Here is a 12576-nt window from a genome sequence, read left to right as displayed (position 1 = left end):
GAGTAAGGGTTTGGCTTCTAGGCTTCAGTTTTCCATCCATATCAGACTGGAGCGAATCAGGGTTTGGCTTCTAGGCTTCATGTTTCCATCCATGTCAGACTAGAGTGAGTCAGGGTTTGGCTTCTAGGCTTCATGTTTCTATCCATATCAGACGGGAGCGAGTCAGGGTTTGGCTTCTAGGCTTCATGTTTCTATCCATGTCAGACTGGAGCGAGTCAGGGTTTGGCTTCTAGGCTTCATTTTTCTATCCATATCAGACTGGAGTGAGTCAGGGTTTGGCTTCTAGGCTTCACTTTTCCATCCATATCAGACTGGAGCGAGTCAGGGTTTGGCTTCTAGGCTTCATGTTTCCATCCATATCAGACTGGAGCGAGTCAGGGTTTGGGTTCTAGGCTTCAGTTTTCCATCCATATCAGAATGGAGCGAGTAAGGGTTTGGCTTCTAGGCTTCACTTTTCCATCCATATCAGAATGGAGCGAGTCAGGGTTTGGCTTCTAGGCTTCAGTTTTCCATCCATATCAGACGGGAGCGAGTCAGGGTTTGGCTTCTAGGCTTCATGTTTCTATCCATGTCAGACTGGAGCGAGTCAGGGTTTGGCTTCTAGGCTTCACTTTTCCATCCATATCAGATTGGAGCGAGTCAGGGTTTGGCTTCTAGACTTCATGTTTCCATCCATATCAGACTGGAACGAGTCAGGGTTTGGCTTCTAGGCTTCAGTTTTCCATCCATATCAGACTGGAGAGAGTCAGGGTCTGGCTTCTAGGCTTCACTTTTCCATCCATATCAGAATGGAGCGAGTCAGGGTTTGGCTTCTAGGCTTCACTTTTCCATCCATGTCAGTCTGGAGCGAGTCAGGGTTTGGCTTCTAGGCTTCAGTTTTCCATCCATATCAGACTGGAGCGAGTCAGGGTTTGCCTTCTAGGCTTCAGTTTTCCATCCATGTCAGTCTGGAGCGAGTCAGGGTTTGGCTTCTAGGCTTCATGTTTCCATCCATGTCAGACTGGAGCAGTCATGTTTTGGCTTCTAGGCTTCATGTTTCCATCCATATCAGACGGGAGCGAGTCAGGGTTTGCTTCTAGGCTTCATGTTTCTATCCATGTCAGACTGGAGCGAGTCAGGGTTTGGCTTCTAGGCTTCATTTTTCTATCCATATCAGACTGGAGAGAGTCAGGGTTTGGCTTCTAGGCTTCACTTTTCCATCCATATCAGATTGGAGCGAGTCAGGGTTTGGCTTCTAGACTTCATGTTTCCATCCATATCAGACTGGAATGAGTCAGGGTTTGGCTTCTAGGCTTCAGTTTTCCATCCATATCAGACTGGAGAGAGTCAGGGTTTGGCTTCTAGGCTTCACTTTTCCATCCATATCAGACTGGAGCGAGTCAGGGTTTGGCTTCTAGGCTTCACTTTTCCATGCATGTCAGTCTGGAGCGAGTCAGTGTTTGGCTTCTAGGCTTCAGTTTTCCATCCATATCAGAATGGAGCGAGTCAGGGTTTGCCTTCTAGGCTTCAGTTTTCCATCCATGTCAGTCTGGAGCGAGTCAGGGTTTGGCTTCTAGGCTTCATGTTTCCATCCATGTCAGACTGGAGCAGTCATGTTTTGGCTTCTAGGCTTCATGTTTCCATCCATGTCAGACTGGAGCGAGTCAGAGTTTGGCTTCTAGGCTTCACTTTTCCATCCATATCAGACTGGATCGAGTCAGGGTTTGGATTCTAGGCTTCACTTTTCCATCCATATCAGACGGGAGCGAGTCAGGGTTTGGCTTCTAGGCTTCATGTTTCCATCCATGTAAGACTGGAGCGAGTCAGGGTTTGGCTTCTAGGCTTCATTTTTCCAACCATTTCAGACTGGAGCGAGTCAGGGTTTGGCTTCTAGTCTTCACTTTTCCATCCATATCAGACTGGAGCGAGTCAGGGTTTGGCTTCTAGGCTTGATGTTTCCATCCATATCAGACTGGAGCGAGTCAGGGTTTGGCTTCTAGGCTTCAGTTTTCCATCCATATCAGAATGGAGCGAGTCAGGGTTTGGCTTCTAGGCTTCACTTTCCCATCCATATCAGAATGGAGCAAGTCAGGGTTTGGCTTCTAGGCTCCAATTTTCCATCCATGTCAGACTGGAGCGAGTCAGGGTTTGGCTTGTAGGCTTCACGTTTCCATCCATGTCAGTCTGGAGCGAGTAAGGGTTTGGCTTCTAGGCTTCAGTTTTCCATCCATATCAGACTGGAGCGAGTCAGGGTTTGCCTTCTAGGCTTCACTTTTCCATCCATATCAGACTGGAGCGAGTCAGGGTTTGGCTTCTAGGCTTCACTTTTCCATCCATATCAGAATGGAGCGAGTCAGGGTTTGGCTTCTAGGCTTCACTTTTCCATCCATATCAGACTGGAGCGAGTCAGGGTTTGGCTTCTAGGCTTCATGTTTCCATCCATGTCAGACTAGAGCGAGTCAGGGTTTGGCTTCTAGGCTTCATTTTTCCATCCATATCAGACTGGAGCGAGTCAGGGTTTGGCTTCTAGGCTTCACTTTTCCATCCATATCAGACTGGAGCGATTCAGGATTTGGCTTCTAGGCTTCACGTTTCCATCCATATCAGACTGGAGTGATTCAGGGTTTTGCTTCTAGGCTTCACTTTTCCATCCATATCAGACTGGAGCAAATCAGGGTTTGGATTCTAGGCTTCACTTTTCCATCCATGTAAGACTGTAGCAGTCAGGGTTTGGCTTCTAGGCTTCACTTTTCCATCCATGTCAGACTGGAGCGAGTCAGGGATGGCTTCTAGGCTTCACTTTTCCATCCATGTCAGACTGGAGCAGTCATGTTTTGGCTTCTAGGCTTCACTTTTCCATCCATGTCAGACTGGAGCAGTCATGTTTTGGCTTCTAGGCTTCATGTCTCCATCCATGTCAGACTGTAGCAGTCATGTTTTGGCTTCTAGGCTTCATTTTTCCATCCATATCAGACTGGAGCAGTCATGTTTTGGCTTCTAGGCTTCATGTTTCCATCCATGTCAGACTGTAGCAGTCATGTTTTGGCTTCCTGGCTTCATGTTTCCATCCATGTCAGACTGTAGCAGTCATGTTTTGGCTTCTAGGCTTCATTATTCCATCTATGTCAGACTGGAGCAGTCAGGGTTTGGCTTTTAGGCTTCATTTTTCCATCTATGTCAGACTGGAGCAGTCAGGGTTTGGCTTCTCAACTTCATTTTTCCATCCATGTCAGACTGGAGGAGTCAGGGTTGGCTTCTAGGCTTCACTTTCCCATTCATGTCAGACTGGAGCAGTCATGTTTTGGCTTCTAGGCTTCATGTTTCCATCCATGTCAGACTGGAGCGAGTCAGGGTTTGGCTTCTAGGCTTCAGTTTTCCATCCATATCAGACGGGAACGAGTCAGGGTTTGGCTTCTAGGCTTCATGTTTCTATCCATATCAGACTGGAGCGAGTCAGGGTTTGGCTTCTAGGCTTCATGTTTCTATCCACTTCAGACTGGAGCGAGTCAGGGTTTGGCTTCTAGGCTTCATTTTTCTATCCATATCAGACTGGAGTGAGTCAGGGTTTGGCTTCTAGGCTTCACTTTTCCATCCATATCAGATTGGAGCGAGTCAGGGTTTGGCTTCTAGACTTCATGTTTCCATCCATATCAGACCGGAACGAGTCAGGGTTTGGCTTCTAGGCTTCAGTTTTCCATCCATATCAGACTGGAGAGAGTCAGGGTTTGACTTCTAGGCTTCACTTTTCCATCCATATCAGACTGGAGCGAGTCAGGGTTTGGCTTCTAGGCTTCACTTTTCCATCCATGTCAGTCTGGAGCGAGTCAGGGTTTGGCTTCTAGGCTTCAGTTTTCCATCCATATCAGACTGGAGCGAGTCAGGGTTTGGCTTCTAGGCTTCAGTTTTCCATCCATGTCAGTCTGGAGCGAGTCAGGGTTTGGCTTCTAGGCTTCATGTTTCCATCCATGTCAGACTGGAGCAGTCATGTTTTGGCTTCTAGACTTCATGTTTCCATCCATGTCAGACTGGAGCAAGTCAGAGTTTGGCTTCTAGGCTTCATTTTTCCATCTATGTCAGACTGGAGCAGTCAGGGTTTGGCTTCTCAACTTCATTTTTCCGTCCATGTCAGACTGGAGGAGTTCGGGTTGGCTTCTAGGCTTCACTTTCCCATTCATGTCAGACTGGAGCAGTCATGTTTTGGCTTCTAGGCTTCATGTCTCCATCCATGTCAGACTGTAGCAGTCATGTTGTGGCTTCTAGGCTTCATTTTTCCATCCATATCAGACTGGAGCAGTAATGTTTTGGCTTCTAGGCTTCATGTTTCCATCCATGTCAGACTGTAGCAGTCATGTGTTGGCTTCTAGACTTCATTATTCCATCCATGTCTGACTGGAGCAGTCATGTTTTGGCTTCCTGACTTCATGTTTCCATCCATGTCAGACTGTAGCAGTCATGTTTTGGCTTCTAGGCTTCATTATTCCATCTATGTCAGACTAGAGCAGTCAGGGTTTGGCTTCTAGGCTTCATTTTTCCATCTATGTCAGACTGGAGCAGTCAGGGTTTGGCTTCTCAACTTCATTTTTCCATCCATGTCAGACTGGAGGAGTCAGGGTTGGCTCCTAGGCTTCATGTTTCCATCCGTGTCAGACTGGAGCAGTCATGTTTTGGCTTCTAGGCTTCATGTTTCCATCCATATCAGATTGGAGCGAGTCAGGGTTTGGCTTCTAGACTTCATGTTTCCATCCATATCAGACTGGAACGAGTCAGGGTTTGGCTTCTAGGCTTCAGTTTTCCATCCATATCAGACTGGAGAGAGTCAGGGTTTGACTTCTAGGCTTCACTTTTCCATCCATATCAGACTGGAGCGAGTCAGGGTTTGGCTTCTAGGCTTCACTTTTCCATCCATGTCAGTCTGGAGCGAGTCAGGGTTTGGCTTCTAGGCTTCAGTTTTCCATCCATATCAGACTGGAGCGAGTCAGGGTTTGGCTTCTAGGCTTCAGTTTTCCATCCATGTCAGTCTGGAGCGAGTCAGGGATTGGCTTCTAGGCTTCATGTTTCCATCCGTGTCAGACTGGAGCAGTCATGTTTTGGCTTCTAGGCTTCATGTTTCCATCCATGTCAGACTCGAGCGAGTCAGAGTTTGGCTTCTAGGCTTCACTTTTCCATCCATATCAGACTGGAGCGAGTCAGGGTTTGGATTCTAGGCTTCACTTTTCCATCCATATCAGACGGGAGCGAGTCAGGGTTTGGCTTCTAGGCTTCATGTTTCCATCCATGTAAGACTGGAGCGAGTCAGGGTTTGGCTTCTAGGCTTCATTTTTCCAACCATTTCAGACTGGAGCGAGTTAGGGTTTGGCTTCTAGGCTTGATGTTTCCATTTATATCAGACTGGAGCGAGTTAGGGTTTGGCTTCTAGGCTTCAGTTTTCCATCCATATCAGAATGGAGCGAGTCAGGGTTTGGCTTCTAGGCTTCACTTTCCCATCCATATCAGAATGGAGCGAGTCAGGGTTTGGCTTCTAGGCTTCAATTTTCCATCCATGTCAGACTGGAGCGAGTCAGGGTTTGGCTTCTAGGCTTCACGTTTCCATCCATGTCAGTCTGGAGCGAGTAAGGGTTTGGCTTCTAGGCTTCAGTTTTCCATCCATATCAGACTGGAGTGAATCAGGGTTTGGCTTCTAGGCTTCATGTTTCCATCCATGTCAGACTAGAGTGAGTCAGGGTTTGGCTTCTAGGCTTCATGTTTCTATCCATATCAGACGGGAGCGATTCAGGGTTTGGCTTCTAGGCTTCATGTTTCTATCCATGTCAGACTGGAGCGAGTCAGGGTTTGGCTTCTAGGCTTCATTTTTCTATCCATATTAGACTGGAGTGAGTCAGGGTTTGGCTTCTAGGCTTCACTTTTCCATCCATATCAGATTGGAGCGAGTCAGGGTTTGGCTTCTAGACTTCATGTTTCCATCCATATCAGACTGGAACGAGTCAGGGTTTGGCTTCTAGGCTTCAGTTTTCCATCCATATCAGACTGGAGAGAGTCAGGGTTTGACTTCTAGGCTTCACTTTTCCATCCATATCAGACTGGAGCGAGTCAGGGTTAGGCTTCTAGGCTTCACTTTTCCATCCATGTCAGTCTGGAGTGAGTCAGGGTTTGGCTTCTAGGCTTCAGTTTTCCATCCATATCAGACTGGAGCGAGTCAGGGTTTGGCTTCTAGGCTTCAGTTTTCCATCCATGTCAGTCTGGAGCGAGTCAGGGATTGGCTTCTAGGCTTCATGTTTCCATCCGTGTCAGACTGGAGCAGTCATGTTTTGGCTTCTAGGCTTCATGTTTCCATCCATGTCAGACTGGAGCGAGTCAGAGTTTGGCTTCTAGGCTTCACTTTTCCATCCATATCAGACGGGAGCGAGTCAGGGTTTGGCTTCTAGGCTTCATGTTTCCATCCATGTAAGACTGGAGCGAGTCAGGGTTTGGCTTCTAGGCTTCATTTTTCCAACAATTTCAGACTGGAGCGAGTCAGGGTTTGGCTTCTAGGCTTGATGTTTCCATCCATATCAGACTGGAGCGAGTTAGGGTTTGGCTTCTAGGCTTCAGTTTTCCATCCATATCAGAATGGAGCGAGTCAGGGTTTGGCTTCTAGGCTTCACTTTCCCATCCATATCAGAATGGAGCGAGTCAGGGTTTGGCTTCTAGGCTTCAATTTTCCATCCATGTCAGACTGGAGCGAGTCAGGGTTTGGCTTCTAGGCTTCACGTTTCCATCCATGTCAGTCTGGAGCGAGTAAGGGTTTGGCTTCTAGGCTTCAGTTTTCCATCCATATCAGACTGGAGCGAGTCAGGGTTTGGCTTCTAGGCTTCATTTTTCCATCCATGTCAGACTAGAGTGAGTCAGGGTTTGGCTTCTAGGCTTCATGTTTCTATCCATATCAGACGGGAGCGAGTCAGGGTTTGGCTTCTAGGCTTCATGTTTCTATCCATATCAGACTGGAGCGAGTCAGGGTTTGGCTTCTAGGCTTCAGTTTTCCATCCATGTCAGTCTGGAGCGAGTCAGGGATTGGCTTCTAGGCTTCATGTTTCCATCCGTGTCAGACTGGAGCAGTCATGTTTTGGCTTCTAGGCTTCATGTTTCCATCCATGTCAGACTCGAGCGAGTCAGAGTTTGGCTTCTAGGCTTCACTTTTCCATCCATATCAGACTGGAGCGAGTCAGGGTTTGGATTCTAGGCTTCACTTTTCCATCCATATCAGACGGGAGCGAGTCAGGGTTTGGCTTCTAGGCTTCATGTTTCCATCCATGTAAGACTGGAGCGAGTCAGGGTTTGGCTTCTAGGCTTCATTTTTCCAACCATTTCAGACTGGAGCGAGTTAGGGTTTGGCTTCTAGGCTTGATGTTTCCATTTATATCAGACTGGAGCGAGTTAGGGTTTGGCTTCTAGGCTTCAGTTTTCCATCCATATCAGAATGGAGCGAGTCAGGGTTTGGCTTCTAGGCTTCACTTTCCCATCCATATCAGAATGGAGCGAGTCAGGGTTTGGCTTCTAGGCTTCAATTTTCCATCCATGTCAGACTGGAGCGAGTCAGGGTTTGGCTTCTAGGCTTCACGTTTCCATCCATGTCAGTCTGGAGCGAGTAAGGGTTTGGCTTCTAGGCTTCAGTTTTCCATCCATATCAGACTGGAGTGAATCAGGGTTTGGCTTCTAGGCTTCATGTTTCCATCCATGTCAGACTAGAGTGAGTCAGGGTTTGGCTTCTAGGCTTCATGTTTCTATCCATATCAGACGGGAGCGATTCAGGGTTTGGCTTCTAGGCTTCATGTTTCTATCCATGTCAGACTGGAGCGAGTCAGGGTTTGGCTTCTAGGCTTCATTTTTCTATCCATATTAGACTGGAGTGAGTCAGGGTTTGGCTTCTAGGCTTCACTTTTCCATCCATATCAGATTGGAGCGAGTCAGGGTTTGGCTTCTAGACTTCATGTTTCCATCCATATCAGACTGGAACGAGTCAGGGTTTGGCTTCTAGGCTTCAGTTTTCCATCCATATCAGACTGGAGAGAGTCAGGGTTTGACTTCTAGGCTTCACTTTTCCATCCATATCAGACTGGAGCGAGTCAGGGTTAGGCTTCTAGGCTTCACTTTTCCATCCATGTCAGTCTGGAGTGAGTCAGGGTTTGGCTTCTAGGCTTCAGTTTTCCATCCATATCAGACTGGAGCGAGTCAGGGTTTGGCTTCTAGGCTTCAGTTTTCCATCCATGTCAGTCTGGAGCGAGTCAGGGATTGGCTTCTAGGCTTCATGTTTCCATCCATATCAGACTGGAGCGAGTCAGGGTTTGGCTTCTAGGCTTCACGTTTCCATCCATGTCAGTCTGGAGCGAGTAAGGGTTTGGCTTCTAGGCTTCAGTTTTCCATCCATATCAGACTGGAGCGAGTCAGGGTTTGGCTTCTAGGCTTCATTTTTCCATCCATGTCAGACTAGAGTGAGTCAGGGTTTGGCTTCTAGGCTTCATGTTTCTATCCATATCAGACGGGAGCGAGTCAGGGTTTGGCTTCTAGGCTTCATGTTTCTATCCATGTCAGACTGGAGCGAGTCAGGGTTTGGCTTCTACGCTTCATTTTTCTATCCATATCAGACTGGAGTGAGTCAGGGTTTGGCTTCTAGGCTTCACTTTTCCATCCATATCAGATTGGAGCGAGTCAGGGTTTGGCTTCTAGACTTCATGTTTCCATCCATATCAGACTGGAAGGAGTCAGGGTTTGGCTTCTAGGCTTCAGTTTTCCATCCATATCAGACTGGAGAGAGTCAGGGTTTGACTTCTAGGCTTCACTTTTCCATCCATATCAGACTGGAGCGAGTCAGGGTTTGGCTTCTAGGCTTCACGTTTCCATCCATGTCAGTCTGGAGCGAGTCAGGGTTTGGCTTCTAGGCTTCAGTTTTCCATCCATATCAGACTGGAGCGAGTCTGGGTTGGCTTCTAGGCTTCAGTTTTCCATCCATGTCAGTCTGGAGCGAGTCAGGGATTGGCTTCTAGGCTTCATGTTTCCATCCGTGTCAGACTGGAGCAGTCATGTTTTGGCTTCTAGGCTTCATGTTTCCATCCATGTCAGACTGGAGCGAGTCAGGGTTTGGCTTCTAGGCTTCATGTTTCCATCCATGTAAGACTGGAGCGAGTCAGGGTTTGGCTTCTAGGCTTCATTTTTCCAACCATTTCAGACTGGAGCGAGTCAGGGTTTGGCTTCTAGGCTTGATGTTTCCATCCATATTAGACTGGAGCGAGTTAGGGTTTGGCTTCTAGGCTTCAGTTTTCCATCCATATCAGAATGGAGCGAGTCAGGGTTTGGCTTCTAGGCTTCACTTTCCCATCCATATCAGAATGGAGCGAGTCAGGGTTTGGCTTCTAGGCTTCAATTTTCCATCCATGTCAGACTGGAGCGAGTCAGGGTTTGGCTTCTAGGCTTCACGTTTCCATCCATGTCAGTCTGGAGCGAGTAAGGGTTTGGCTTCTAGGCTTCAGTTTTCCATCCATATCAGACTGGAGCGAGTCAGGGTTTGGCTTCTAGGCTTCATGTTTCCATCCATGTCAGACTAGAGTGAGTCAGGGTTTGGCTTCTAGGCTTCAGTTTTCCATCCATATCAGACTGGAGCGAGTCAGGGTTTGGCTTCTAGGCTTCACTTTTCCATCCATATCAGACTGGAGCGATTCAGGATTTGGCTTCTAGGCTTCACGTTTCCATCCATATCAGACTGGAGCGATTCAGGGTTTTGCTTCTAGGCTTCACTTTTCCATCCATATCAGACTGGAGCAAATCAGGGTTTAGATTCGAGGCTTCACTTTTCCATCCATGTAAGACTGTAGCAGTCAGGGTTTGGCTTCTAGGCTTCACTTTTCCATCCATGTCATCCTGGAGCGAGTCAGGGATGGCTTCTAGGCTTCACTTTTCCATCCATGTCAGACTGGAGCAGTCATGTTTTGGCTTCTAGGCTTCACTTTTCCATCCATGTCAGACTGGAGCAGTCATGTTTTGGCTTCTAGGCTTCATGTCTCCATCCATGTCAGACTGTAGCAGTCATGTTTTGGCTTCTAGGCTTCATTTTTCCATCCATATCAGACTGGAGCAGTCATGTTTTGGCTTCTAGGCTTCATGTTTCCATCCATGTCAGACTGTAGCAGTCATGTGTTGGCTTCTAGGCTTCATTATTCCATCCATGTCAGACTGGAGCAGTCATGTTTTGGCTTCTAGGCTTCATGTTTCCATCCATGTCAGACTGTAGCAGTCATGTTTTGGCTGCTAGGCTTCATTATTCCATCTATGTCAGACTGGAGCAGTCAGGGTTTGGCTTCTAGGCTTCATTTTTCCATCTATGTCAGACTTGAGCAGTCAGGGTTTGGCTTCTCAACTTCATATTTCCATCCATGTCAGACTGGAGGAGTCAGGGTTGGCTTCTAGGCTTCACTTTCCCATTCATGTCAGACTGGAGCAGTCATGTTTTGGCTTCTAGGCTTCATGTTTCCATCCATGTCAGACTGGAGTGAGTCAGGGTTTGGCTTCTAGGCTTCACTTTATCATCCATATCAGACTGGAGCGAGTCAGGGTTTGGCTTCTAGGCTTCACTTTTCCATCCATGTCAGTCTGGAGCAGTCATGTTTTGGCTTCTAGGCTTCATTTTTCCATCCATATCAGACTGGAGTGAGTCAGGTTTTGGCTTCTAGGCTTCACTTTTCACTCCATATCAGACTGGAGCGAGTCAGGGTTTGGCTTCTAGGCTTCACTTTTCCATCCATATCAGACTGGAGCGAGTCAGGGTTTGGCTTCTAGGCTTCATGTTTCCATCCATGTCAGACTGGAGCGAGTCAGGGTTTGGCTTCTAGGCTTCACTTTTCCATCCATATCAGACTGGAGTGAGTCAGGGTTTGGCTTCTAGGCTTCACGTTTCCATCCATATCAGACTGTAGCGAGTCAGGGTTTGGCTTCTAGGCTTCATGTTTCCATCCATATCAGACTGGAGCGAGTCAGGTGTTGGCTTCTAGGCTTCACTTTTCCATCCATGTCAGACTGGAGCAGTCATGTTATGGCTTCTAGGCTTCATGTTTCCATCCATGTCAGACTGGAGCTAGTCAGCGTTTAGCTTCTAGGCTTCACTTTTCCATCCATATCGGACTGGAGCGAGTCAGGGTTTGGCTTCTAGGCTTCACTTTTCCATCCATATAAGACTGGAGCGAGTCAGGGATTGGATGCTAGGCTTCACTTTTCCATCCATGTCAGACTGGAGGAGTCAGGGTTGGCTTCTAGGCTTCACTTTCCCATTCATGTCAGACTGGAGCAGTCATGTTTTGGCTTCTAGGCTTCATGTTTTCATCCATATCAGACTGGAGCGAGTCAGGTTTTGGCTTCTAGGTTTCACTTTTCCATCCATATCAGACTGGAGCGAGTCAGGGTTTGGCTTCTAGGCTTCACTTTTCCATCCATATCAGACTGGAGCGAGTCAGGGTTTGGCTTCTAGGCTTAATGTTTCCATCCATGTCAGACTGGAGCGAGTCAGGGTTTGGCTTCTAGGCTTCACTTTTCCATCCATATCAGACTGGAGTGAGTCAGGGTTTGGCTTCTAGGCTTCACGTTTCCATCCATATCAGACTGTAGCGAGTCAGGGTTTGGCTTCTAGGCTTCATGTTTCCATCCATATCAGACTGGAGCGAGTCAGGTGTTGGCTTCTAGGCTTCACTTTTCCATTCATGTCAGACTGGAGCAGTCATGTTATGGCTTCTAGGCTTCATGTTTCCATCCATGTCAGACTGGAGCGAGTCAGCGTTTAGCTTCTAGGCTTCACTTTTCCATACATATCGGACTGGAGCGAGTCAGGGTCTGGCTTCTAGGCTTCACTTTTCCATCAATATCAGACTGGAGCGAGTCAGGGTTTGGCTTCTAGACTTCATGTTTCCATCCATATCAGACTGGAACGAGTCAGGGTTTGGCTTCTAGGCTTCAGTTTTCCATCCATATCAGACTGGAGAGAGTCAGGGTTTGGCTTCTAGGCTTCACTTTTCCATCCATGTCAGACTGGAGGAGTCAGGGTTGGCTTCTAGGCTTCACTTTCCCATTTATGTCAGACTGGAGCAGTCATGTTTTGGCTTCTAGGCTTCATGTTTCCATCCATGTCAGACTGGAGCGAGCCAGGGTTTGGCTTCTAGGCTTCACTTTATCATCCATATCAGACTGGAGCGAGTCAGGGTTTGGCTTCTAGGCTTCACTTTTCTATCCATGTCAGTCTGGAGCAGTCATGTTTTGGCTTCTAGGCTTCATTTTTCCATCCATATCAGACTGGAGCGAGTCAGGTTTTGGCTTCTAGGCTTCACTTTTCCATCCATATCAGACTGGAGCGAGTCAGGGTTTGGCTTCTAGGCTTCAATTTTCCATCCATGTCAGACTGGAGCGAGTGAGGGTTTGGCTTCTAGGCTTCACGTTTCCATCCATGTCAGTCTGGAGCGAGTAAGGGTTTGGCTTCTAGGCTTCAGTTTTCCATCCATATCAGACTGGAGCGAGTCAGGGTTTGGCTTCTAGGCTTCAGTTTTCCATCCATATCAGACTGGAGCGAGTCAGGGTTTGGCTTCTAGG

The sequence above is a fragment of the Ambystoma mexicanum genome, chromosome 5q (genome assembly GCF_040938575.1).
Source record: "Ambystoma mexicanum isolate Mex_15411 chromosome 5q, UKY_AmexF1_1, whole genome shotgun sequence".
Taxonomy (NCBI): Eukaryota; Metazoa; Chordata; class Amphibia; order Caudata; family Ambystomatidae; genus Ambystoma; species Ambystoma mexicanum.
Note: the sequence above shows the minus strand (reverse complement) of the source record.